Raw genomic sequence first — 26,885 nt, 5'->3', positions numbered from 1 at the left:
CATCAATGAACGACTGCATACGATTTTCTATATTGTATGGGAGGGAAAAGTGAATCTGGGGCATAGATCCTGCTGATGTGAGGTTTCAGCTGGAGTCTCATGTTCCTCTGGGCAAAGTCCTAGCAGTCTGAATCCATTTAAGATGGCACTCTGCTGCTGTTAGTTTTCTTGGCATTTTCTGGCAAAGACCACAGGAATATAACTAGATTGACTGATGGTTTTTTCTGCAGGAGAAAAAAATGTTACATAGTTGGAAATTTTATGAAATTACTCCCATGTTTGATAGTCATAAAATATTTGTTGGGTAGTAGATGCAGAAATGCAATGATGAAGTAGTCATTGTTTCTGCTTTCAAAGAACCTATAGGACCAGCAGGGAAGACAATATGTAAATAAATTGTATACAGGGTATCAAGGGCCATAGCCATAGGGCCTTTATGAGAGCACATAGAGAGGCTCTGACTTTACTGAAGATGTCAGAGAAACTGTTCAGGAGAGGAAACATTTATTCTGAGTAGGACTGGCTACATAATTTGTAGTGTCCCTTATGTACAAAACAAAAATGCAGATTATTTATTCAAAACTGTTAAGAATTTCAACATGATGACAACAGAGCATTAAATCAAGTGTAAGTACTTCTAACTGGATTTCTTTCCACTTAGACTGCAATACCCATAATGGAAAAATTCCAAACCATTGTTTAACAAAATGAACCCAGTCTGGGCCTTATGCTATTTGTTTCTTTTGAGATATTATTATACAACTGATACCTGTAGATCCAAGAGAATATATTTAAGTCAGTTTGGTGCGGCCATAACTATTTTTGGAAAAATTCTAGAATATTAGAATAGGCCTTGAATGTTTATTATTTACCCTTTATTTTAATATCTAAATATAGTTTCTTATGTGTACTAGATTATATATATTATGTCTATACTAGAGGCCCAGGGCACAAAATTTGTGCATGAGGGCAGGGGTCCCTCAGCCCGGCCTGTACCCTCTTGCAATCTGGGACCCCTTGGGGTATGTCTGACTGCCAGTTTAGGCCCAATCCTGCAGGAATCTGGGACTGCTGGCTCCTAACTGTTCACCTACCTGCCTGCCTGATTACTCCTAACCACTCTGCCTGCCTGCCTCATTGCCCCTAACCACTTCCCTACCTGCCTGATCACCCCTAACTGCCTCTGCCTCGGCCCCCACCACAGCAGCTTCGTCCTGCAGGACGTCTGGAAGGTTGTTTGGCTGTCCAATCTAATTAGCATATTAAACTTTTATTATTATAATACACATGTAACCATATTCTTTATATAGGGCAGATTTAAGATAAAAGAATTAGTAAAGCCTGGCCAGTGTATCTCAGTGGTTGAGCATTGACCATGAACCAATAGGTCAATGGTTCAATTCCTGGTCAGGGTGGGCTTGATCCTCAGTAGAGGATATGTAGGAGGTAGTCGATAGAAGATGTTTCTCTCATTGACGTTTCTATCTTTCTTTCCTTCTCCCTTTCTCTCTCTCTCTAAAAATCAATAAAAACATTTTTAAATAAAAAAGAACTAGTAAAGTATTACCTTTTCTTGAAAAAATGAGGAAGAAAAGCAGTTTTTACTTATGAAATTTTTATTTCTTTCATATTATTTGCCAGTTTTTCTAATTGTTTCTATAAGTTGGACCCTGTACTGGGAACTGGGGACAAAGAGGTGAACAGGATGGAAATAGACTTGTTCTCTTTGAGTTTACCTCTTGGAGGGAGAAGGCAGGAAATAAACAATTAGGCAAAAACATAAACACAATAACAGGCCATCAGAACATTAATGAATGTATTAGAATGATGCTTTACTCATAGCTGTTTTAAGGAAGGGAAGTAACATTTACTGAGCACCTAAATATGAGCTAGTTTATCTGTTATTTAATTTAAATCTTGTGATAACATTGTGAGTAGATTCCCTATGTAGACGAAACAACTTTTCCAAGTCAACTAACTTTTCCAAGATTATCCAGCTGGTAAATTGAAGAGTTTACTTTTTTGTTGTTGTTAATCCTCACCTCAGGCATTTTTTCCCCAGTGATTTTATTTTTTATTTTTTAGAGAAAGTGGAAGAGAGGAAAAAGAGAGAGAGAGAGAGAGAGAGAGAGAGAGAGAGAGAGAGAGAGAGAGAGAGAGGGAGAGAAACATCCATGTGAGAGAGACATATTGATTGGTTGCCTCCCCGATGTGTCCTAACCAGAGCCAGGGATCAAACAGCAACCTAGGTACATGCCATGCCCTTGAAAAGGAATTGAACCCAAGACCCTCTGGTCCATGGACTGATGTTCTAACCATTGAGCAAAGCAGGCCAAGGCTGAAGAGTGGACTTTTAATTCTTACCTCCTACTTCCTCATGCCTAAAGATTTTTTTAAAAGATATTTTTATTGATTTCAGAGAGGAAAGAAGAGGGAGAGAGAGAGAGAAACATCAATGATGAGAGAGAAACATTGATCAGCTGCCTCCTGCACACCCCTCCTGGGGATTAAACCCCAAACCCGGGAATTGAACCACAACCTCTTGGTCCAATAGGTCAATGCTCAACCACTGAGCCACATAGCCTGGGCACCTAATGATTTTTTTAAAGTAGGAAAGCCATGTATATTTCTGTTTGTAGAGAGAAAGTAGAACCACAGTTCTGCTACTTGATAGCTGTGTGGTTTCTGGCAACTCAACTTCTCTAAGCCCCTGTTTCCTCATCTGTAAAGGGAGAGAGGGCCAGCATTCAAGGTGATCACAAATTCTGAATCAGTGGGGTCTGACCTAATGAATTTACTAGACTTTGCACACTGATATTACATATGGATACAGATTCTCTCTCTGGTGATGTGCACAGGGTTTATGTAAGCCAGGTTACTTCCTCAGGGACCTTGGAGAACTAAAGGCCTGAATCCCTGAGTCTGTAGAAGGACCTCCCTTTTCTCTACAACTCACATTTCTACCGACGAGGAAGTTTGCCTGTGGTACACTTCATCTCTGAGGGTGAAGGGGCTCAGGGTGACTTGAAAGTCTCAACGAAGGCGGAAGCACCAGGAGGTTGTCATTTTCTTTGTCTTTGGCCGTCTGGATGCATATAGCTGTAACAGAGTACAGTCAGGAGGGCAAAAACCACTTTGGAAGAAGCCCTGAAAGAGATTCAGTTTCAAGTCACAAGATCGATTATGGAAAATTCTGGAACTACTGACAGTATTACAGCAGATCCATGGCACAGGTTCAAAAGGTGATTCAGGAGGTCTCCTTCCTTGGACATTAAAGCTCATTACCTGAAAATTACTCAGCCTTGGCCCCCAGGGAAATCTTAAGTGCCCAGCCCAAATGGCACAATACTATTTAATAGACCAGGACCTCATGATAATGAACAGTGTAGAAAGAGAAAGTGCACTTGTCTGGGTTAGACCACATCTGTTTGATAATGTCTGTGGGAGAGGACACATCTCTGGAAAATGATATCTTGGACCTATAAGGGATCTGTGGACTTTTAGCTGTGTGCTTAGAGTAAAATATCTAGGCAGCAGATAGAAAAGGGGGAAACATTCTCACTTTTAAATGTGCCTGCCTATACACAGTCTCTGACAGAATTAACTTCATTTAGTGATAATTTCAATTCAGGCCTGCAAATTGGGAATATTAAATCCTACCCCACAGGATGTGGTGTGGGAATACTGTGTGAGATAATGTAAGCGAAGGCTTCACCTGGTGTTTGGCACGGAGTAGGGGTGGAGTGGATGTCAGTTCTCCCCTCACTTTCTGCTCATCATATACCTACTTGATGCCTGCTATGTGCCAGGCTCTGTGCTCACAAACCATGGAGGGAGATGTGAGAACTTGCCTCCACAAGCATGGGTTCTAGGAAGGAAGATGAGATGCATACTAGACAACTACTTGTGGTCTTTGAGAGAGCCCAAGAAATAGCACCCTTTTCCTGGCTGAGTTGGGAACTAGAAGATTGAGAGGGACCCAGGTGTCCTGGGGGTTCTGGAGAATGTGGCATGAATCTGTTAGACCAAGGCACCTGCCAGTTCTTCAGCCAGCAAGGGGCGGTTGTTCCCAGTTGCAGCCACTGGCAGCCACAGTCTGGTACAGTCCTCACCCTGGGTGATGTGGCTTGGTTGGGTGTTGTCCCAGTTTGACCCACATGCCCAGGTTGCTGGCTTGATCCCCATTAGGGGACTTGCAGGAGGCATCTGATTGATATTTTACTCTCACATTGATGTTTCTTTCTTTCTCCATCTCCCTTTATCTCTCTCTAAAAAATTAATTAAAAAATCTTTAAAAAATCTTGGAAGGAAGGAAGGAAGGAAGGAAAGAAGGAAGCAAGTGGAGGGGCTGCATGAAGCGTGGGCTCAGAGAGAGGTGGGAGCATTACTGCATGGAAGCATGAGGCCAGGGAAAGGTATAAGACAAACTTTTAATACCATTTGTTTTCAATTTAAATTAAATGACTAAGAATAACTGACATTAATACTAATACCTGGTTGGTGTATTTAGTTCCCAAATCCTGTCTCTGAATCACCTGTGGAGATTTAAAAAGTTACCAATATCTGGCTCTACCTGTGGGGATTATAAATGGGAGGTTTTGGGATGGTATCCAGACATCTCCATTTTAAAAACCTTCTACAGTTCATTCTGACAGACATCCAAAGTTTGCGCCTATACCACTGAGCTATGGTAGGATTGGTTAATCGTTAAAAAAATAATACTCTTGCTGGGACCGGTTTGGCTCAGTGGATAGAGCGTCGGCCTGCGGACTGAAAGGTCCCAGGTTCGATTCCGGGCAAGGGCATGTACCTTGGTTGTGGGCACATCCCCAGTAGGGGTTGTGCAAGAGGCAGCTGATCGATCATTCTCTCTCATCGATGTTTCTAACTCTCTATCCCTCTCTCCTCCTCTCTGTGAAAAATTAATAAAATATATTTTAAAAAATAATACTCTTAGAAGAGGACCAATGATAATTATATTCCACTTCTGTGAGAACAACTTCAGATATATTTATTTGTTTGTTAAAACAGTGAGAAGTTCAAGGAAGTAGGCAGCTAAACAGGTTAAGTCCTTCTCGTGTATAGTGGTGTTTTTTTTTTTTTTGTTTGTTTGTTTGTTTGTGTGTGTGTGTGTGTGTGTGTGTGTGTAGAAATGACCCACAGATACATTTTAGCTGATCTTTGATCTATACTTCATATGAGCAAAATCAATATTTGAAAAGGTAGTCTCCCTCGAAACATAAATCAGAACATAATAGATTCAGTTGCAGATTTTCCTAGTTTTAAGTGAGTGCCTATGATGTTTTAGGAACTGTGCTGTATAATCTTATATATGTTTTCTCAGGTGAGAGGCTAGAAAAATAAAGGTCTGATGAAGACATTGTCAATTGGTGAGACGGTTTAGAGACAATGACTTAATAAACTTGTATTTGTACATCATACTTGATGCCAATGAAGACATGGTGATGCTGTGACATGTATACATTATTGAAGACACACCAATTTTAAAAATAGCAAACTAATTTAGAAAAATAGTTACTTTCTCATTCATCATTAAAATGTCATCTTTATCTTGAGAGACATATGAAACATTTATTTTTCTGAAAATATCTGCATAATCCTAGCAGACACTAGTGGTCACAGGAAAGGTCAGACAACTTTGGAATGTTGTTTTTTGTTAAGTGAAAAATGTGGAAATCATCCTTTAGTTGGACAATTCTTTGTCGTATTTTGATACAGAATAACTAGCAAACTGGTGTGTGTGTAAAGTTTCCATCTAACTTAAAATAATTGTAAAGATTTACTTTATAAAAGACTTAACTTTTATCATGTTAACCATTGGTGGCATTCTTTGGCATATAGAATGCAGTTCATCCCCATGTACTGAAAGTGAAGAAATGAGTGAGGATACCACCGTCACCCTTCGTTTGTGGAACTCCCTGTCTTCTTCAGAGAACCTTAGATGTCAGGTGAAGGACAGACAGGGTGAGGGCACCAGTATCACTCCATACATTCAACATCAGTGCATTTAAATTACTTTCTAATTATATATTAGTTTTGTTTAAAATGATTAAGAATATAGAGGGTGGGGCAAAATAGGTTTACAGTTGTTTGTATGGAAAATATAATAATTAATAAATAATAATACAGGAATAAGCTGTATTTTGCAAACTCTGTGTTTCACATATTCACAACTGTAAACTTACTCTTGCTCAAAGACAGAAATGTTAATATTGATTTTTCTGTACATAATCACCCTAGGGTGCAGACACATCCCTTTGGAGACTTCAGCTCTAGACCCAGGATTCTTAACTCATGATTTATTATTTATGGGGGATTCACTTTTAAGGAGTGGGAAAAATCGATCAAAGGTCAAATAAGATGTCCAGAAATCACTGAACAATGTTAAAGAGAGCATGAAGAGATTTAAAATTTAGAATGCTATATGGGTATTAGAGAGGAGGGAGGCTTAGTGAGAGGGTACCTGGGGCTATGCAGTAACTATTAACTTCTTCAGAGAAGCAAAAAGTAACTAGGGATTCTACCAAAATAATGCCAGTAGAGTGGAAAGGGGAGGCTTATGGGTAATGAAAATCAGCGTGTTTCATAACCTAAGGGGACATTAAGGATCTACTGAGCATGTGTTCATAAAGGTAGTTTAGAAAGAAATGTGCTTAAAAGGGAATTCAGAATTCAGAGAAAAAGATGTTTCAGTTTTTCTCTTTCTTTTTAAAAAACCGTCCTCTCCTTTTATTATTATTATCATCATTATTATTTTTCCTGGATATTCAAGCTGGGTGTGAGGGAGAGATTCAGAAAGATATTATTACTATATATATATATATATATATATATATATATATATATATATTTAAATCTAGTAATCCAGTAATAGAAGAAGGCTATGTGGAAAGAGGGGCTGTAGAATAATATTGGAGCTCCAAATTAATTTGCAGTCTCATAAACATTTTCAGGATTGGAAAAAATAATTTATTTGAATTTCACCACTCTGCTTAATTTATGAAGAGTGAGATATTTTATTTTCTCCTTCTAGATTTAATTTTTTTTCTTTCTATTGTGATGAACATCACTATGTTTTTTATCTTAGTTGAACCGTATTTCTTGACCATTGTCTTCTCTCTCTCTCTCTCAAATAATAAATCACATTTCTTTAAAAATATATATATATGTTTAAAAAAATATATATATAAATATATTTTATTGATTTTACACAGAGAGGAATTGAGAGGGACAGAGAGTTTGAAACATCGATGAGAGAGAAACACCGACCAGCTGCCTCTTGCACACCCCCCATTGGGGATGTGCCTGCAACCAATGTACATGCCCCTGACCGGAATCGAACCTGGGACCTTTCAGTCCTCAGGCCGACACTCTATCCACTGAGCCAAATCGGTCCAGAAAAAAAAAAAAAAAAAAAAAAAAAAATATATATATATATATATATATATATATATATATATATATATACATATATATATATATATATATTGATTGCGTGCTTACTAGTTCCTTGGGCAGTGCTTGGAGTATCCAGTTGAGCTAAAAATGTCTCCAGGTTGTTGTTGTCACAGTGGACTCTCAGTGCACCAGTTAATAATGTGGATTTTGTAATCAAAGAAAACATGACAATTTCAAGAGAAGCAGCAAAGTGCTTTAATAAAAGTAATGTCCATTGCTAGTTACACATTTCCCCCATCTTTCAGGTAATTTGTGGATACTGTCCCAATAGAACTTTTCTTGTTTTGAGGCAAACCATTCAGAGACCCAATTTTCCACTTCTTCGTACGTTTTGAAGTGCTGCTCAGAAAGTGTGTGTGCCATTTATCAGAACAAATGGTAATCTGAAGAAGTGAGGTCTAGTGAATACAATGGGTGGGTTAATACTTTCCAGGTAAGATCTTTTAATGTGTCTTTAACTGGTTTTGAAGTGTGCAATGGTGCGTTATTATGAAGCAAAATTACTTTGCCGTGTCTTCTGGCACATTCTGGTCGTTTCACCATCAAAGCGTGGTTAAAATTGATTATTTGTTGTTGGTAGCAATCAGTATTAATGGTTTCACCTGGTTTTAGAAGCTCATAATACACCACACCATCCCATCAAATGTGGAGCATTGTCTTCTTTCCGAAGTGATTTCGCCTTGCATTCAATGTTGATGGTTGACCTGGATCAACCCATGGTTTTGTGCATTTGGGATTCTCAAAATAAATCCACTTTTCATTGCTAGTAACAACTCAATGCAAAAAAGACTTTCTTTTGTGCTGTTTAAGCAACGTTTTATTGGCAATTTTTCAGTTTTCCATTTGTCTTTTCTTCAGTTGATGTGGCACCCATTTTCCTCCCTTTTAAAATCTTCCCCATTGCTTGTAAACGATCAGAAATTGTTTGCTGAGCAACGTTTAATCTTTCTGCAGTTGTTTTGAGTTTGTCACGCATCTTCATCCAATAATGCTTGTAATTGTTGGTCTTCAAACTTTTTCAGTTGACTTGAACGTTCTTTGTCTTATACATCAAAATCATCACTTTTAAAGCGTTTAAACCAGCGTTCACAAGTATCTTGAGATGGAGCATGTTTGCCATAAGCTTCCCAAAATATACAATAACTTTTTCTTCAAAATAATGGATTAAAACTTCCCACAAATACTCTTTTTTGGCACAAAATTCGACATTTTAAATGTAAAAATACGTATGATGTTAACACTTTCAGCATGGTTTCTCCATGAAGATTTGAAGCTTCCTGTCAATACAACAAAATAACATATATATCAGATCACATATACATCAACATATGTGTAAGTCCATCTACTGAAAAAATCCACATTATTAACCAGTGCACCTAGTATTTTCCTGGGGTCCAGATAAGACAATGAGCGGGCTGCAGGAGCACACCGGACCGCACGCTTGAAGTCATGCAGGACAGAAGAGAGGTACCTCCGTTTCAACAAGGGCCTCTTTCAGTCCTTGCATGGCCTCATGTTTCCCTGAGCCCCAGCTCGCTAACTGATCCAGAAACAACAGTTTGGACACCCTGGCCTTTCCCCCACTGCCTCTGTAGAGGCTGTTTTTTCTGCACCCGGGCCAGGGCACCCTCCCCAGGAACGTGGAGCCAGTGTGCTGCAGGATTCCAGGCTGGTGTTGAAGTTGGCGGCTCCTCTCCGCCCACAGGCACTTTCCATTGCAGGCAGAGCCCGGGCCTGAGGCTGGTCAGGGCAGTGGTTGTACACGAGCCATCTTTCTGAGTGGCAAGTGTCCATAGGACATCATGGATTGTTTCCCATGAGAATTATCTTCCTTGTAGGATTTATTTTGCTTGTCAGTGGCAATGAAAAGAGACCTTAGGCTGCAATTATTTTCAACCTGGCTGGTGTTAGATTTCAATAGCTGAGCTCCTGGCATGTAGAGGGAGGTGTCTGGGGAGCCTGAGGAAATCTGGCCTTTGTTCCATCGCTGTTTTTTGGGGGGGAAAGAGCTCTTGGTTGGCTTAAGAATGTGGTCCCAATCTTGTGTGGTGACTGTTGGGATTTATTTACTGGGTATTTAATTTCATTTTCTATTTAAAAAACTAAAAGTATTCGAAGATAATGTTTTTTAAAGTTAAGGTATAGGTTTAAGAGAGTCTTTGTGTAATCTGTCTCATACTTGAGTAAGACCCCCCCAGGTGGTCTTAGATAGTGTGGAGTCAGATAGAGCTGGAGTCTCCTTTCAGGGACTTACTACTTTTGTAACTTGGGAACATTGCTCCCCCACCCGCCCTGTTTTCTCATCTGTAATGCCATCTGCTCTATCATGGGTTGAGATTCCTTATTCATTAAGGATTGGAAATGATGAGTAAAGCACTAGAATAGTGCCTGTCCCATTGAATGCATTCATTATTATTTTACTGTATAAATGATCACCCACATGATCTTTGTGGAGGATCGAATCAAGGTTTCTCCAAAGGGATATGTGTGTGAGTCTTATGACCTGAGTAAGGAGCACGATCGGTTTAGTCAACAAGTATTTATAAAAACGTATCCACTGACAGCACGGGGCTGCTGTATTAGACATCATTTTTTTCAAAAAGCAGAAATATAAACTCTTAGTCATGAAACACTTGCAATAGTATGTGGCAAGACATATTAACAAAAAGCATTTATAAAAATTTAGTTTTTTAAACTGTAGGTAGATCTGTAGTTTTTCTTATACCTTTTAAGAATAAAAAAAGTTCTGCCATTACATCATATAGATGTCTTTCAGTGATCTATATGAGGCCAATAATTCACTTCTGGGGTTATGAAATTATTCATATTCTCACTTGTAGTAACTGTAAATAGAAAGCTGATTCCTGACCTGATTAATACACATAAACATGAAAGGGAGGAATATTCAACATAATTTATATCTGACTTCGGCTCTCTGGTTCTCTCAGGCTGTGTGGGTTTCCAAGTGTTCGGGAGAAGTTTGCAAATTCCTTCGCTTTTGTGCTTGTCACTCTTTGCTATCTCCTTCCATCTCTGCTTTGTTCTGTCTGGTCAACTCCGAAGTCTGGCATCACCTCACTGCCCTTCAGAACTCTTTTCCTTGAAGCCTTTCCAAACAGGTGCTATCTTGTTTCACGTTTGATGGTCATTCTGTAAGCCCTATGTCTTACGGACATTCTCCCTCCTTAACACTGACGTGCCTGTCTTTATATAGCCCCCAACTGCCTTTGTGTTTCCATGTCTGTCCCTTGGCATTTACCAGTGTTTATCCTGTCTCTTCCAGGATAGCTCCTGAGGCTAGAGATCCTGTGTTGCTTTGCATGCAATGACCCACATTGTTACAGATTAAATGAATTATAGAGACAATGAATAAAGGGCGTATTGGGAAAAGCTCTCAATACACTTTTTTTGTGTGTGTTAGCTTAGTAATTCTCATCTTGGTCTGATATCTTGTTATTAAATAGTTATGAGGCAAGTTTCTGCATTTTTTTTCTCGAAGGAATGTGCACAAGTTTGGACTGGTGGATTACTCATAGACTCTAAGGAATTTAAAATCCATGGTTTACTGAGAAAGTCAGCCTAAGAAAGAGAGAAAAAGAGGGGGTTAGAAAGTTCTACAGACAGAACCTACTAAATGTGACTTTGCAAGGCTCTCATACTTTATTAATAATTCTCCCAATTGAGATGGTACAGATGGCCCAAGGTGAGCACTCTGAGCTTACCTGATGGAGGAATGAAGAAAAGGGTCTTTAAGTTCTTCTCCAACTCCCAGCCCAGTTCAGTCAGTAGTAGTGGTAATTGCTACCATTTATTGAGCTCCTTACTATGTCCAGATTCTATATTTTAAAAAATAAACACAATCTCACTTAATCCTGATAAAACACCTCTGAGGAATTTTCACAGAGGATACAGAAGCTCAAGGTCTCACAGGTAGTAAAGAGTAGTGTCTGTCTAATCCTAAAGCCGTGCTAAGGCTTGTTCTACCTTGCTACATGTTCTTTTCAACATTTTCTCTTTTTTTCTCTTACCATTGGGAGGGAGGGAGGAACCTAACACTTTTTTTTTTTTTTTTTAGAAGATGAGAATTTGCCTTATACCTGAGGCTTAGCTTAGCTATGTGATCTTGGGCAAGTAGTTTAAACTCTATAGGCCTCAGAGTATTACCTGTAAAATATAAGGCAACAGTGTGAGCTCTCCAATGCTGATTCTTATGAGACATGGGGTAAAGGCTGTTAGATTCCTCTGTGGGTATGTGTGTCACAGTAAAAGAGGGAAGGTGGAGTTATTCATTCATGTCTGGGGTTCAGGAATTCTGCTCTCTCTCTCTTTTTTTTTTTTTTTTTTAAAAATATATTTTATTGATTTCTTACAGAGAGGAAGGGAGAGAGAGAGAGCTAGAAACGTCGATGAGAGAGAAACATCGACTAGCTGCCTCTTGCACACCCCCTACCGGGGATGTGCCCGCAACCGGCGTACATGCTCTTAACTGGAATCGAACCTGGGACCTTTCAGTCTGCAGACCAACGCTCTATCCACTGAGCCAAACCGGTTTCGGCTCTGCTCTCTCTTTTTATCGCAAATAACTATATCTGTGATTTATGGTAAACGTGTCCATTTTCCTATGGCATTTGTTCCATTCGACATGGAAATATAGCAAAACTTGCATTGGTCCTTGCTTAATATTTTTATTATGATCCTCAAAGTTTTATAGATGAAAATTTAGTAATTACATGTTGAGGCTTAATGACCATAAAAAGTCTATAAATATCATCTAATAAAAACACAGGTATAACATCTTCCTTAACCAGGGAAATGCTGAATTGGGATGGCATTTAATGTTCTGATTTAACTACCAATGTTTTAATAACATGAAAATATTTGTGCTTGTACCAATTAGAGAAAGCCGTCAAGAAAACCACAGACTATTCAGACATGATACACAATTACCCCTAGTCTACATTATAATTAAACTCACTGATCATCCTTAAATTGAAATGACATTTAATCACAAAATTATTCTTATTCTATAAATTCTTCTAGTGAGAGACTAGTCTTCAGAAAGAGATGAATATTATTAATATTATGTAAGTACTTGTAGAAGGCTCCCTTTGAGTTTGATAGTCATGGTCATCTCATGATCTTTGGGATTTGGATGACCAAAATACATATATACAATTAGAAACAAAAATTACTTAGGGATTGACATGAAACCTTCCGTGTGAATGACCAGGTGCAGGAGAAGAAAGACTGTATGTTCAGGGTTGGATCCCTTAGTATTTAGAACAGACGAAGAGGAAGGCATTGGCAGGTCTCATGAGGAAGAGAGCAGGCAGAGAGCATTGAGTTACTAACACAAGAAGACCACACAGGTAGCAGACGGCAAAAGAGAAATAAAGCCCCTGATCTTTTGAGCTTTTGCTTAAGTACTCATTTACTCTCCCACACTGTGGCATTGTTCCCTGTTTCTATGAGAGCTGACAACCGTTTCTTGGATCTACAAGATTAAAATAGAAGAGAACTGATAGAACTTCCTCATTGCTTAGTTATTAATCACTTCATCCACTCATGAGAGATGGTTGAAAAGGGGGAATGCTTTTGAGAAGTTGAGTGTGATCAAAAGCTGTGCTGGGAAAAATCTATACCTGGCATTATATTCAGGAATATAGCAATTAATTTTAAAAAATGAGTGATGCTGGGGTTGGCATGAAGGACAAAGATGAGGGGACTTAAGGGAAGAGTATTTCAAAATGGCAAGGGAGGATCTTGTCTTTCCTCTTCTCTCAAAGGTGCTTCATTTGGCAAATGCCTCTTTCCTTCTAGAAAATTTGAACAAAGTGGGGGTTAGGGGTACTGATCCATCCACTTAAAAATCCCAGTATAACTTTTGACTCTCCAAAACTTAACTACTAATAGCCTAGAGTTGATCAAAAACCTCACTGATAACATAGTCAATTAACACATAATTTGTGTATGCATTATGTACTGTATTCTTACAATAAAGAAAACTAGAGAAAAGAAAATGTTACTAAGAAAATAGTAAGGAATGGAAAATACATTTATAGTCATGTATATATTTATTGCAAAAAAAAAAAAAAAAATCTGCTTCTAAGTGGACCCTCGCAGTTCAAACTTCTGTTGAACAAAGGTCAACTGTATTACAAAATTTGTGATGGAACTTGCTTCCAGGTGTCTGCTTTAGAGATCTACATAGTTTATGCTTTCTCCTCTTGTTAGCTTTCAGGTGTTCACCCATTCTGTTGTGATTTAAGCCCTTTAAACTGATTCCTCACTCAACACTGGTTAACCCCAAGAACACCCTCTTTTGGCCTAGTTGTTTTCATTTTCCCTTTGGTAGGGGATAGATTATCTTGTGTGTCTCTAACAATTGGTTTGGAAACCTGCTCAGCTGCCCCTGTCGCTCATATTTTTCAAGGGTCATTTTGTCATCAACCAAATATTGAAACAGGTGAAACCTGCTGTGAGTAATGTGACCCACTGTGGAAAGACAGTGACTCAGTCCTGGCAGCTCAAGTCAGGTTGCAGGAGGTGACCATGGGAATCCAAATGCCTCCTGGTGATGTTTGCAGCAAAGGGCCTTTGGCTTCATTCTTGAAGGCAGCGGCATTCCAATGTCATAAGTGTGACTAGTTCAGTGCAACTGGACATACCCCTTTGCAGTCTCCATGCACAAAGCCACCTGCCCCTGGTTGGCCCAGATTGGCGGTTGGCATGAAGATGCAGATACAAAATTCAGTGCTGGGGCAGTTCGAGTTTCAGGTAAAACCAATGAAGAAAGGAGTTTGTTATAAAGCACTCTGTTTATCACCTGTTTCTTACATAACTTCACTTTGCTTCCCGGTGAACAGTCATTTACATGTTGCTCACTGCATGTCACAAAACACATGCACAGTCCTCTCAGCCTTGCTTTTCTTCCTTCCCTCTCAGAGCCACTGCAGGGTCAGGTTAACCTAACCTCCAGAATTCTTGGAATTTGCCCAGGTAGTCAGTTCTTCCTACCCAGCTGTTCATCAAACTGCTTACATTTATGTAAAGAAGAACAATCTAGTGGGAAAGCACCCTACCGTATTAAAAGAAGATGTGAGTTCTAAGCCAAGTTTCATAAATTAATAGTTATGAGACTGTTTTATTTGAGCAAGTCGTTTCATATCCTAGTACCCCCAGTTTTAATTTTGTATGATAAAGATAAAATGCTAATCACATGCCTTTGTACAGGGATGCTATGAAAATGAATAAACCAATGCATGACAACTCAAGAGCTCCTTTGAAGTAAATCCTACATAAAGTCAGTAAATTGAGATATTGTTACAACGACGTAATGCTCAGCAAGTCTTAACTACATAAACATAGGGAAGTGGAAGAAATGTGTTTTTGTGTCAAAAGAATAAATGGCCAACATCCTCTTCCCTTTTTTTTTTCTTCTTATTTTCAGTGTATGTGTGTATTATCATTTTTTAATTGCCAATTTCTTTTTGTGAAGCTTTTGCTAAAAACAGTAAGTTTAGACTGCTGAAAAATCATATCTTCTTGTTTGATGTTTTAGAATATTTAGGTATTTTGACCTAAATGATAAAGAACAAAGTCAATTGTTTAACCAAAAATGCAGAATGTAAATATTTAGCTTAAGTATTCAAAGTATCTATTTTCACAGTCACAGTACTTCCTTGCAAATATTTGAGAAAGAGTTATAATATGGCTCTTTGAAAAGTGTGGGAAACTAGGATGAAATAAAAACCTGACTATAGACTTCCTTCCTCACTGTGGAATGAGATCTCAATAACTTTCTCTTTTAACTGGATGTGGATTTTATGGCCATTTATGTGACTTGATACTACTTATTTTTGGAAAATATTTAATTGCATTTCAATAGAGATGGGGCTTAAAGGGAATTAAGTAAAATCAATTCTTAGAGGAAAAAAAAAGTGCTTTCCATTTTATTCCTCTTTGGATTCATTTATTACAACGTTGTGAAGATCAGTTTAAACTTTATAATTTTGTTAATAGTCATTCATTTTCTTGTTTGAGCTTTTGATCATCATCAAAGGTCTATTTATTTATTCATTCATTTATTGTCAAATATTCAGTGACCTAGTAATATGTGCCAGTCACCATTTTATGTGCATTTAGATTATATAAAGGCATGGATTTTCATTTAGGTGTTTTTAAAAAATATATATATTTTTCAAAACAATTTGTTTTAAAGCACATCCTGAACACTGGAGAGACATGAATATGCCTTAGTATGTAGTAAATGACCATGTTGGGAAGGCAGGCCACCAGCGGCAGCAACAATGACAATAGCTCACACCAACGGAACCCTGCCATGGACAGTTGGTGTGGACACAAGTTTTTTCCATGAATAAAGTAGTTTAACTTTTACAATAACCATTCATGTTCTCATGTTAGAGAGGAGAAACAGAGGCAGGGAGCCTCACCATAAGTAATGTTCTAAAAAGTTACCAAGTTTATTAAATGCTCTACCCAGAAGAACAATATTACAAATTTCCAAGTGCTTTTGTGAAAATTAAAGTAGAAAAGTCATGCTTATATCTCAATAACCATAAAAGAAAAAGACTACAGAAAAATTGTTTTTGTTCCTGGACCCAATGATTAATGTAAAATGTGTCTTCTGTGGGAAAACTTGAATCTGCCACCTTCTGGCTGTGTGCCTTGGTAAGGTGGTTTCACTTCTCTGTACTTCATTCTTTTCATTTGTCAACTGAGGAGAGAGAGTATGAGGATGAAATTAAATAATGAATAGAAATAATTGAGCATGTGGCACATGATAAACATTTAATAAATATTGGCTATTTTTATAATTATTTTACTATCACTGTTTTCCACACTTCCCCATGAGAGAGGTGAAGGCTGGTAAAATAGAAAATTAAAATACAATTTTGGAAAAAAAAAGACATAATTGTGAATTAAAGCAACATTTGCAACTTAACCCTCATGCAACTGAAACATCATATTTTATGAAATTAATAAATTACCTACAATATATCATACAAATTATTGTGATACCCAAGAAGCAATTTGTCATAGAAGAACAGAACCAGTCAGAGAATAACTAATTCTTTACAATTCAGTTTGTATTTAGTGAGTGTCTTCTGTGTGTTAGCAATAAATAAATAAAGTGCCTGATATTGTGGGATAAGACAGGTTTGACAGAGCTAGTCAAGAAAGTTGAGATCATTTTAATTCCTTAACATCTTCAAGTGAGCTTGCTCAGATTTTATTTTTTGAGTTATATGTGGCCTAGAAATAAAAGCATAGGTATTGGATTTAGATTGGGTTCATATCTCAGTCCTGTCCTTTATTAGCTGTGTAAACATATCAACATATTTAACCTTCCTGAGCCTCGGTTTCCTTGTCTATAAGAGTAGCATTATTCTTATTAGGCCTCAGTAGGTAACAGTGAGGCTCCAGTGAGATAAGGGATTTGACAGTGCCTCGACACAGTATAGAATTTTGTGAATACAGGCATTTTTGCAGCAGTTTCTGTTTTTATTTTATTAATCGTTAATTAATTAATTAATTATCCTCACCTGAGGATATGTTTATTGATTTTAGAGAGAGAGAGTGGGGAGGGGGGAGAGAGAGAGAGAGCAAGAAACATTGACTGGGTGCCTCTTGTACACAACCTGACTAGGGAATGAACCCAAAACCTTTTGGTGTAATGATGATGCTGCAACCAACTGAGCCACTGGGCCAGGGCAGCAGTGTCTGTTTTTAAAGCTCCTGACCTTTGCTAGCCACACCTCCTCCCCCTTGAGAAATATGTGTAGTCTAAGGGGTATACTAGTATAGAGCAAAGCTCTTTGTGTAGCCTTATCTTCCCCCTACCCTGTTCCCTGCCCCCCCCCCCCCCCATTCCCTTTAAACACTCTGGATTCTTGGTAATTCTTTTGTAAACCACTTCCCTTTGTTGCAATCTTGAACTAGTCTTGATGTAGAAACTGACTGTTGGGGCAATGATGAGTGAAGCAGTTTATTAAAATTAAAATTACCATTTGATCTTTGGAGAATGGTGGTCTCTTTCGTTTTTGTTTTTTGTTTTTTTGTGCTTTTTTGTGTGTGTCATGGATTGCAACTCTCAATTGTAGAAACTCATCCTTAAATACTTTGAATTGACCGCATCTTGATGCTCTTAATTCTAGCTTGCAAAATAAGCTCTCCTAAATATGTAATCTGATGACTCGTCCAGCTTGCTATGCTTTCCATTTCTCACATCTTATGTTATTTGAAGACGTTTTTATTTACTTAATCCCCCAAGAAGCCCCAAGGGAAAGCAGGCTGCCACCAGGCTCCATGCATGCGGACTGCACTCACTGGCCAGCAGGGGCAAGATTCACTTCCCTTTGTTTTTCATGGAAGTCAGGACATTTTTGACTTAGCCACACATCCCTTTCTTTGTTATATGCTTATTTGAATCATTGCTACTATTGATACCTACATACTGGGTTAGTTTTACTAGCCTCTATGTTCTCTGCCCCCTTCATTAGAAAGTCTAATACGTTGCCCCTTTCTGTCCCCCACAAAGAGTAAAAGCTATTCTCATTTGATCTTCAGGTTCTGTGACTCTAGGTTTGATTAGTACAGTTGGTAGTACTTCACATGGCTGAGGGATTGGAGGAGGGAAGAAAGCTGTTATTATAAAATTGTAATATATGTTTAAAACCGAAGTAACACTTTTAATCTTTTTCATATTCTTCAAAGCAATGCATCTTGTACATCAGGGCTAAAATGTACCTTCCCCTTCTGAAATCTTGGATACAGACCCTTGCTCTACACTTCTCTTTACTTTTCTAGGATACCTTGCAGTCAGAGCAGAGGTTGGATTGATCAGCATAGTTTAGGAGCCCTTTGCTGTTGAAGGAAAGTCTTGATGGAGAGATTAATGCTTTCATTGTTCTGTTATGTCTGAACCACCCTCTCTAATTTTTTCCCCCTCTTCTGACTTTTAATGCTCTTCAAACACCTTCTCCCCTAGCCCAGTGGGATCTAGAACTCCAACATGGCACCCCTTTACCCTAAAGTGTCCTCCCCAGTGCTCCTGTCAGCCTCGGGTGAAATAGCCTGGAGCTGGAGGTCTCTGTCTAAAGCAGTCAGGCTGCAGCGAGCTCCATGTGTTGATGTCTTTGCATCAGCTTCCTGTTGCAAGTTGAGTGTGGTAACTGTCTGAGCTAAAACACTTCCTTTTCCTCTCTACATCAAAGAGAAGTTACCTGAACTAGATGCCAACTTTCCTGGGTAAGGATAAAATAATATTTTAAGGAGGCCACACGAATAGAGTAAGAAGCTCTTCTTCACCAGCTGCACCTGGTTCACAGCTCAGCCTCAGTCTCCTCTTTATAAGACAGGGATGTTATCTCCTTTGTAAAACCGTCAGGAGAAGGCAATGAGTGGATGAAGTGCTAGGTTCTATAGGTTGCTCTTTCACATCCCATGTGGAAAGGGTTCCAATTCATGGTTCGAGTTCTGGAGAAGGGCCTCACACAAATGAAAAGACTTGAGCCTTGAAGAAATTCAACTTGTCGATATGGGGGGCCACGCAGTAGTACAACTCTAGTGGGAGAACTACTCCTGCTCATGCCCTGCCATCCCCTTTTATTGAGGCTTTGGGGAAAACATCTTTGGCAACATCAACAGAAATTGACATGTAGCCCTTAGGCAGAAAATAACAGAAACTTACATGGGACAAACAAGGTGGAGGCTGCTTCAACTAACAGTATCTCAACTGAAGGTTAGAGCAATTAAGGTTGTTGACCAGCCTTCCTGGCTTCCTGCCAACATCTTTTTTTTTTTTTTTTTAGTGAAACTGATTTGTTTTCCAGCAAGGTACCTGTGTGACACTCACTGAGTGGTAGTCATTTTTCTTAATGTATTAGTAGAATCTATTCTTTTTTTGTATTCATGCTGAGGATTATGCCTCCTGCAGTTTTTTTTTTTAAGTTGCAGTCATGTGATTCATATTTATAGCATGGCCCCTATATTCTGAGTAGGTGTTTATCTTCACCTTCCTCAATGCAATAGAGGCTCCTCAAGGGAGGGAGGCTTGGTGTGCTCTTCGTTGTGCTGGAGAAGAGAGGTATAGAGAGGAGGGCCTAAGAACTCAGGCTGGAGCTGGGCTGTTTGAGTTTGAACGCTGCTCCTTAATGACTGGGTGTGTGACAACAGACAGGTTACTCAGCCTTTGTGTGCTTCAGTGTCCTTATCTGTAGAATAGGGATCATGTTTTTTCTGCCTCAAAGAAAGGTTGTAAGAATTAAAAGAATTCGCAAATATATATAAAAGGCTCAGGACAGAACCTGGCTCAGGCTACAACAGACATCAGACTGCCCACAGCATAGTGAATGCTCCCCAAGTGCGAGCTTCCACATGAGCAGGCTACAGAGACTCCCCCTCTACAGGGACCCCAAATAAAAGTGCGAACTACAGGTGCTGATAAGAGGTAAAGAGCACTAAATAGAATGTAGGTTCCTGTTTATGGGGGAGCACTCTTGGAGGTGGGCCAGCATGCGGAGTCAGTCATCTCTGCACAGTTTCTCTGAGCACTTACTAGAGAAATATTTTAGCCATGACTGGCACTGGCAGATAGGCATTGAGGACATACTGAAAGCTCAGCCAGGCCACCCAGCGTCTCCTGGACTCCCCCTTCATGGTGAAGTCCTCCTAGTTTCAGCCTATACTGGGATTCGGGATTCATAAACTGTTTTTGGTACTTCTTCCAGAAAACCTTCCCTGGACCTTCTATTCCCTTCCCAGTTGGTATCCCAGGTTCCTGCCATATCCATTTTTGGCAGTCAGTTCCCCTGTCCAGTGTGTTTAATGCTATATCTGTAACTCCTGGCCGCTGGCATAACAGGTTCTAAAAATATGTTTTACAAATGATACATGGAACACTAGAAAGTGCTATGGTACGTAAGCAGCTTTCCTGGCACTTAGTAAGGTCACGGTGCTGGAGGGGATGGTAGAGGGGGGAATGCATGAGAACACAGCTTTAATGGGGGAAATACTCATACATTTACAAGTACAGGAAAAAGCAAATAGGCAGACTCATAATGCCCAATTTAAAAAATAGTCCTATTATAGCAGCTTTCACTCCAAACCTCAGTATTCAGTTAGGGTAGAATTTGGGGATAAAAATTGAATGGAAGATTCAGCACCGAAAAGTCACAATAAGGACTGATTAATATTGTACATTTCCCCCCCTAAAAGCTATCTTATAATAGGTGTTTCTTGCCTATTAATTGATGGCCTAGTGTTTATAGGAAAAAGACCCCGGAAAGCTATCTGTTGTATTTTTAGAAATACGTAAGTGAATTCTAACAACTCCTTGAGAATTATGGCAACATCCAGGATGTCCTATATCTTCCCAGGCATATGATGTATTACTGCCTGCTGGGCCCAGTTTCTTTTAAGGAATTCTGCAGATCAAATTCTGCTGATCAAGTTCCAGGCCACCACAGGAGACTTGTTCTCAAACAATCATCGGCTGGACTGAAACAACATTTAAAATATTTCAAAGTTTGCGAAGAGCATTGTTCACAGATCCTCACCCCAGAGTTCTTTTCCTTTGCCTCATCCTGTTGTTTTAACTGGGCCACCCTCCCAGAGTACACCTGCCACCTGACAGGGCCATCATGCCAGGTTGAGTGTCCACCTGGAAGCCTTTCTACTTTAAGAAGAAAATTTAAAATGAAAAATTCTTCTTGATTTTTGATTTGGGGCTCATACATTTTTTTTTATACCCAAAAGAATTTATTTAAAAATTGCAGATAAAATCTGAGCTGTAGTACAAAAAAACAAACAAAAAACCCCCCCAAAAAACACAAACAAACAAACAAAACAACAACAAAAAAACCCAAACACAAAAAAAGCAAACAAAAAACAAAAACAAAAAAATCCTAAAAAGTCCCACAAACCAGTATTTAAGTACATGGGATTTCTGAGCCATTGGGAGACCTTATGTGATTATGTGTAGTTTTATAATTTTAACAAATGACATGAAATTTTATCCTTACTAATGAAATCCTCAATTTTTGTTTTTCTTTCTCAACTAGAGGAAACTAGAAAAAGGAAAGCTATTTTTGCTTTGGGATGAGATTTATTTTTGGCGTATTTGTTGATTTTGGGGCATGTTACAAGCCCCTGTGGGGAGAGGAAGGTCCTGGAGTTCGCAGGCCAGGCCTTCCGATCTGTGTCTGCACCAGCGAGACGCTCACACTGGGGAGTCACTTGACTCTCTGACAGGCAGTTTCCTCATCGGAAAATCAGGGGTAACATATTGGCATATCTACCTCACATTGTTGATTTCAGTGTCCAGCACGTACTGGGCAATAAGAATTTTAAAATCTGAGTTTAGTCTTTTCTATGTAAAGAAAACTGGGCTTGTGTCATAAAACTGGAATCTTGGTTCTGCTACTTCTTAGTTTTGAACAAGTTAATTCAAAAACTAAACCTTAGCCGGGACTGGTTTGGCTCAATGGATAGAGCGTCAGCTTGGGGACTGAAGGGCCCCGGGTTCGATTCCGGTCAAGGGCATGTACCTTGGTTGCGGGCATATCCCCAGTGGGGGGTGTGCAAGAGGCAGCTGATCGATGACTCTCTCTCATCGATGTTTCTAACTTTCTATCTCTCTCCTTTCCTCTCTGTACAAAAATCAATAAAATATATTTAAAACAAACAAACAAACAAACAAAAAAACAAACTAAACCTTAGACCCAAAGGGTTTTGGGGATAGTCCAGTCCAATTCCTTGTCTTAAGAAAGACGAAACTGAGGTCCAGAAAAATGAAGGGCTTTGCATAAGGTCATGCAGCAAGCTAGTGATTGGGCATTGACTGTAAACCAGGAATCAGGGTGCCTCTTCCTAGACATTTCCAGCCATACCCTCCTGCTGCCTTGGTACAGAGCTATGTAGAAGTGTTGTGATACAATCATCCTTTTTTATTCTCAACTAATTTGACATTCTGGATTTCAAAAAAGCTGGTTTAGATCGAAAGAGGAAAATACCAAACCGTGACTATTTGATCAAGTGAGAATTACAGAGCTGAGAACCTTAGGGCTCAGATATGGCCCAGAGAACTGATGCGCAGAGAAGTACCTATCAGCCTGGACTCACACATGGACACACAGAGCCAGAGCTCCTGATTCCCCATCTTTCCCCACATCGCAGCACCATGTATTATGTGTTGTTGGAAACCTTCACAGTGGCTGGTACAGTGCTTTGCACCTCGTAAGGCTCTCTAGATACTTTGTAAATTATATAATTGGTGAAAACTGCTACCAGAATTTTTAGTATAGAGTGCTGAGTGGGATTTCCAAACTGAGCACATTCCCTTAACCAGCATTCTGATCCAGACACAGAACATGGTCTTTGCTCCAGAGCACCCTGCATGCCCCCAGCAAGGGTTACTTTGGTCCCCACCTCTAATAGCATAGATTAGCTTTCTTCTGTTTTTAGAATTTAGGTCTAAATGGATTAATACAGTACATATTCATTTGTGTCTTACTTATTTTGGGGAATTTTTTTATGTTGCCTTAGATCCACAAGAAGGATTCTGATTGGAGGGCCCTAGTGGAGGAAAACCTCTTTTGCATATTACAGTTTCATTTTCATGATGGAAAGCTGGCATCAATATAGTAGTTGATTAGTGAGAGTATGTAGGTGTAATTGAGTTAAAACATGTTCTTTATTGCCAAGATTTTTGTACCTTAAGTGATTCATTTTACATTAAATTGAAAATTTTACTTAGACCAATTGATGTAAATATTGCAAAACTGAGGAGAGTGAAAAATGAAATTCTCTCTCTTGCATGCTTAGCTTGAATTTACTTTTTTAAAACAAGTTTTTGGTTTTATGGTATGTTCAGAAGAGAAGATGAATTTTCAAAGTAACTAATCCAAATAAATAGAAAATCTTGAATAAAGATTGCAGATGATTCTACAACTGTATTCCTACTGTCTACCTAAATGTCTGGCATGTAGTAGGTATTCAATAAATGTTGGCTGTTATAATTAATGAATAAATGAATGATTAAGTAAGTTAAAACAAGATGAGAAGCAAAGCATCACAACTTTTTATTTTTAATCCTTACCTAAGGATTTTTGAAATTGATTTGAGAGAGAGAGAGAAAAAGAGAGAGAGGGAGAGATAGAGAGAGAGAGAGAGAGAGAGAGAGAGAGAGAGAGAGAGAGAGATAGATTGCTTGGTTTCCTCCCATATGTGCCCCAACTGGGCATCCAACCTGCAACCCAGGTATGTGCCCTGACTGGGAATTGAACCTGCCACCTTTCAAACCTGCCACCTTTCGTTGTACAGATGATGCTCCAACCCACTGAGCAACGTGCACAACTTTCTTATTCTGGAGAATATATACCATTCGCGTAAAGAGCAACAGTAAAGGGTTGTCCTTACAGACATGGAAGACAGTTTTGGAAGTAGTTTGCCTTCAGGATCTGGAGTCAGGCAGTTGTGATCCTCTAGTCCTCAGGGTGGTAGAGACTCGAGGGTCCCTTTCCCTCTGCTTCCTCTAGTAATGGAATTCCCAAGTGCTAGCAAGTCACACATCTACTCAGCTAGAGACAGTACTTCACAGCATCTTTTGTAGCTACAAAACTAAGTTCTCACCAATGGGAAGTCACCAGAAGTGATGTGGCACTTTAAAAAACAATGTCTGTTGGCCGGAAGAGATAACAAAATAACTAAAGGGAGTTCAGAGAGGAAAGTCAGACTGATAGCAGTGTCCCTGCTCAGACTCTACACTGTTAGGGAAAAGAGAGGCAAACTCCTACATTATGAAGACATTATACTTTGGGGGATTTATCCTAATTATATTTTGGGGGATTTATCCTGAGCATGTATCCTAATTGATATAAGAATTGGTACCAGAAGTGTGATGTTACCATAACAAAAACCTAAATTTTGTTGGCATTGGATAGCAACAGGCAGATGTTGACATGGGCACAATATTCTAGCTAGAAATATTGGTAACACTTGTTATGCTGTGACATATTTCTCAAATAGTTACCTAACATAAGTTGGAAGACAGGCTATGTAACTATTGACTTTAAGCTCAAGAAGAACAGCTCAGAATATAGGTATATATTGGCTAGTCCTCACTACTGTTAATATCTATGCTAATAATAGCCTAGGGCTGTCACAACCAGATGGATGACAGGAAGTGCATGGAGCACCTCTGGGTCCCACCCCCAAGGCCCACAGGCTCTTGTCACAGCAAGGCTGGCGGCCTGGTGGGCTGGGTGAGGCAGGCACAGAGATCAGGGCCTGGCTGCCAGGTGCAGGGGCCTGCAGACAGACAACAAGGCCTGCCAGCCCCAGCACGCCATCAGTCCTGCCTCGGTGCATGAGCTGCAGAGGAAACACCTTTTCTGACCGCTCGTTGGCTCATTGACTAAGCTCCCCGTAAGCCATTCACAGTGTTTTTGGTAACTTGGGTAATAAGAATCCAAGAAGGTGATCTAGGGTTTTTCCACCTCACTCCTGGAAGAAAAAATAAAGGTCTGCTGCTGGAAGACTAAGAAATTTCATATCCTGCCCTAGCTGGTTTGGCTCAGTGGATAGAGCCTTGGCATGCCAACAGCAGGGTCCAGGTTCAAGTCTGGTCAAAGGCATGTACTTGACCTTTCCCTCTCTCCTTCAATTTAATGTTGACTACCTGTAGTAGCAGCCATCTGAAACAGTTGGGAAAATAATATCTTTAATCTGATCTTTGTTCGGGCTGACTTCCATTGTCTGCCAACAGAAGGCTTATCATAGAGAACTCTGTCATCAAATTTACCTACTGAAGTTTAGGAATACAAACATTTTCCAACTTGTATGGCCAAAACTTTTAATCTCTGAGTCATATTAGATTGCACACCATAAGTGAAGAAACCTCTCTTGTCAGAGCTAAGGAGCAAAGGCTCTTCTGTGGCCGGGGCCCAGGTCAGGGCTCATGCAGGAGGCAACCAATTGAAGTGTCCCTATCACAATGATGTTTCTCTCTGTCTTTTCCTCTCTCTTCCACACTCTCTAAAAATCAATGGAGAAATATCCTCAAGTGAGGAAAGAAAGAAAGAAAGAAAGAAAGAAAGAAAGAAAGAAAGAAAGGTCATATCCTATGAATGAGACATCTTGAAAATGCCTAAAGAAAGTTGTCATTTTTTGTGTGATAAAGGGACTGGAGTCCATGTTGATGAAAACACCTTGGTGGCTGCAGTGGCTGGCAGTGGCAGCAGCAGCAGGGTGATGGGAGTGGTGTCTACCCAATCACCTCCTATAGAGGGAAGCCAGACTGCTCCTGGATGGGAGAGGGTACAGATTGGGCTGTGGGACCCCCCTGTACCCTGAGAGCTCCTGTATTGGAGAGGGTACAGGTTGGGCTAAGAGATCCCCGCTCCCCCCCTCCCCCCCCCCCCCCCAATGCACGAATCTCATGCACGGGCCTCTAGTTGTATTATAAGAGGAAAGGCAAGTCATGTAATTGCCAATAAGCAGAGACAGAAAGGAATATAGCTCTGATAAGAGGTTTCTTCACTTATGGTTTGCAATCTAATATGACTCAGAGATTAAAAGTTTGACCATACAAGTTGGAAAATGTTTGTATTCCTAAACTGCAGCAGGTAAATTTGATGACAGAGTTCTCTCTGATGAGCCTTCTATTTAGTGTTTTCCTTGGCAGACAGTGGAAGTCAGCCCGAACAAAGATTGGATTAAAGATATCACTTTCCCAACTGTTTCAGATGGCTGCTACTACAGGTAGTCAACATTAAATTGAAGGAGAGAGGGAAAGGATAGTAAAGAAAAAAGGAGGCTTAACTCAAGAGCTGTGACCAGAGAGATCTCTGGCTATTGTTATTTTTGCATGGAAGCCATTAGAATCTTAAGGATGGGGGTGAGTGTGGTCTGTTTGTGGAAAATATAGTGTGTATATTGGGCAGAGGGGTAGACATGGCAGAGACTGATAAGTTACCCTAAAAAGCATTTCTCTTTCTTTTTCTAACAAAATATTCAGATTCTTCCCACCACTCCCTCTTACAGTCCCCCACCGTGAGCTCCAGTATTAGCGGGACACATGGTTGCCTACCTAGTGACTATATTTACCCAGACTTCTTTGTGACTATGTGTTGCTATGTGACTCATTTCTAGCCAATCATATGCTAGTTTTGTATGTGTTTGAAAATAATGGGGAATTTACTCCTCCCAACCCCCATCTTCCCTACTGGCTGAGAAATAGCCCAAACTGGAACTTCTTTGGGCCAAAGAGAAAAGCTGCATGTTGATGACCATAGAGGCACCCCACTTATGTGCTATCACCCACTTCTGTACTGTTACATGGAAGAAAAAGAAACTTGGGAGTTATTTAAGCCATTCTGTTTTTT

General features: G+C 39.5%; 1 long non-coding RNA gene across 1 annotated transcript in view; it reads left to right on the top strand.

Annotated features, from left to right (window-relative positions):
• Positions 1-26,885, top strand: part of LOC311618919 — a 422,988-nt gene that overhangs the window by 124,015 nt on the left and 272,088 nt on the right. The gene's annotated exons all lie outside the window — the stretch shown is intronic.

This window comes from Pipistrellus hanaki (assembly GCF_964339955.1).
Source record: "Pipistrellus hanaki genome assembly, chromosome: 3".
NCBI lineage: Eukaryota > Metazoa > Chordata > Mammalia > Chiroptera > Vespertilionidae > Pipistrellus > Pipistrellus hanaki.
This window is presented reverse-complemented; position numbering and strand designations above follow the sequence as displayed.